This window comes from Schistocerca americana, chromosome 5 (genome assembly GCF_021461395.2).
Source record: "Schistocerca americana isolate TAMUIC-IGC-003095 chromosome 5, iqSchAmer2.1, whole genome shotgun sequence".
Classification (NCBI taxonomy): domain Eukaryota; kingdom Metazoa; phylum Arthropoda; class Insecta; order Orthoptera; family Acrididae; genus Schistocerca; species Schistocerca americana.
The window spans coordinates 403,867,652-403,869,403 of record NC_060123.1 but is presented as its reverse complement, the minus strand read 5'-3'; the positions used below and the strand labels follow the sequence as shown (position 1 = coordinate 403,869,403).

Here is a 1,752-nt window from a genome sequence, read left to right as displayed (position 1 = left end):
TGAAACTAGATTTTAAATATAATGAAACACCTACTAAAAGAATCTTCATTATAATAATTAGACCACGGATTTTTAGGTCGGAAGATGTGGATTGCAGACACCTAAAGTAGGCTCTTTCAGTACCTCATTTCGGCTATATAAAACCTAAAAGCAGTCCGTATAAACTGTTATGCAGAAAAACTAAACATAATGTAAAATACGCAGTGTTGACATATGAGCATATCATTATTAATTAAAAACAAGGAAAATATGTACAAGTATACAACACAGCAAACATTACACTCCATTAATGTTCAGGCTGACCCCAAACCTTTTTAGTTTCCCGTGATAAAAATACCGTGTAACACACTTACAGCTGTATGTTGAAATATGTGTAATCCGTAATTTAATAAATACTGACTAAATCAATGGTTTCAAGCATTCAGACCATAGTCAATAGTTGGGTTCACAGTAAACAACTAAAAGCTTTTCTAAGTATTCCAGAGAAAACCAATGACGCCTGTCAGTCAGTATTAATCTATATGACGAAGAAGAACGTTCTGCATCAACTGATGGAACAGGGGCTTACTTCTTTTGGCACGTGTTGTACAAGAATGCTGCAATCAGGGGAGCTCGATTTTCCGTTAAATGAGTGTGCTTTTCTTACCTTAGTGACTTAAAGCCGTACTTCCGCTGCTATGTAGCTCATACCATGTGCTACACAAGTTACATGCAGCATCAGGGGTTAGAATACTTTAAGCAATTGAAATGCTGCAATTATACTGTATATGCAGCGGAATCTGTGAAGACCAGGAGTAATTCTTTGCTGGTCAGTCTTTGCAAATTGTTTTGAACAAATCAAGTAAATCCTGGATGACGCACCTGTGTCCATTTTTCCGAGTCACATTTGCAATGTAATCAGTAGTTTCATCAACAGAAATCCATATGCAAGACTCCCCAATTTCTTCTCGGATTCTGTGCAGTGCGTCACTGGAAGATGACTGCACGTATTTTTTACGCAACGTTGACTGCGACAACAGACTGATGGCAGTACTTCTTAAAAAAAGCTTTGAAAGTAGGATATTCTAGTTTTCTAAAAGGGATGTTTGCTGCCATAATAGTATGACAAGGCATTGCATTGATACAATGAACTCTCATGTGTGTTTTTATGTGGTACAGTAACCTCGGAATATATATGGTAGTTATAAGAATCATGTACACATTTATTGTGTAATGGACTTTTATATAAGAGAAATAAAAATAGATGCATCGGCCGGGAATCGAACCCGGGCCGCCCGCGTGGCAGGCGAGCATTCTACCACTGAACCACCGATGCCTCGGTACAGTTAGTTTGTCCATCAGCGTATTTGAAATGCAATTATTTTCTTTCTTTGAAATGTAATTATTTTCTTTCTCATTGCTAAATTCGGTGTAAGGCACAAACGACACAAGCCGTTGCTTAGTGCGCCATGATGAGGGGAGGGGGGGTGGGGGGGAGGGGAGGCCAGCGGCGCCATGACTAACATTTCTGTACAGAACGTATCACTATTAGCAGCGACCACTTGTGCGCCTAGCCCAGGGGCGCCCAAGTGCAAGATTTGCATTCACTGTTTGTAACAGTTAGTGATGAAGACTGACACCAGCGATTGTGTATGATGGAAAAGCGACTAGAAATAGGGCGACAAATGATTAGTCGCTTCTTCGGAAAAATATTTTCGAACTGTCCCTGCTCACTCTTGTACACCGCTTTGAAGAAGTATAGAAGAAAGAAGA

General features: G+C 39.7%; 1 non-coding gene across 1 annotated transcript; it reads right to left on the bottom strand.

Annotated features, from left to right (window-relative positions):
* Positions 1-1,244: 1,244 nt before the first annotated feature.
* Trnag-gcc lies at positions 1,245-1,315 on the bottom strand. Its single transcript has one exon. It is a non-coding gene; the product is annotated as a tRNA-Gly (tRNA).
* Between the last annotated feature and the right edge of the window lie 437 nt (positions 1,316-1,752).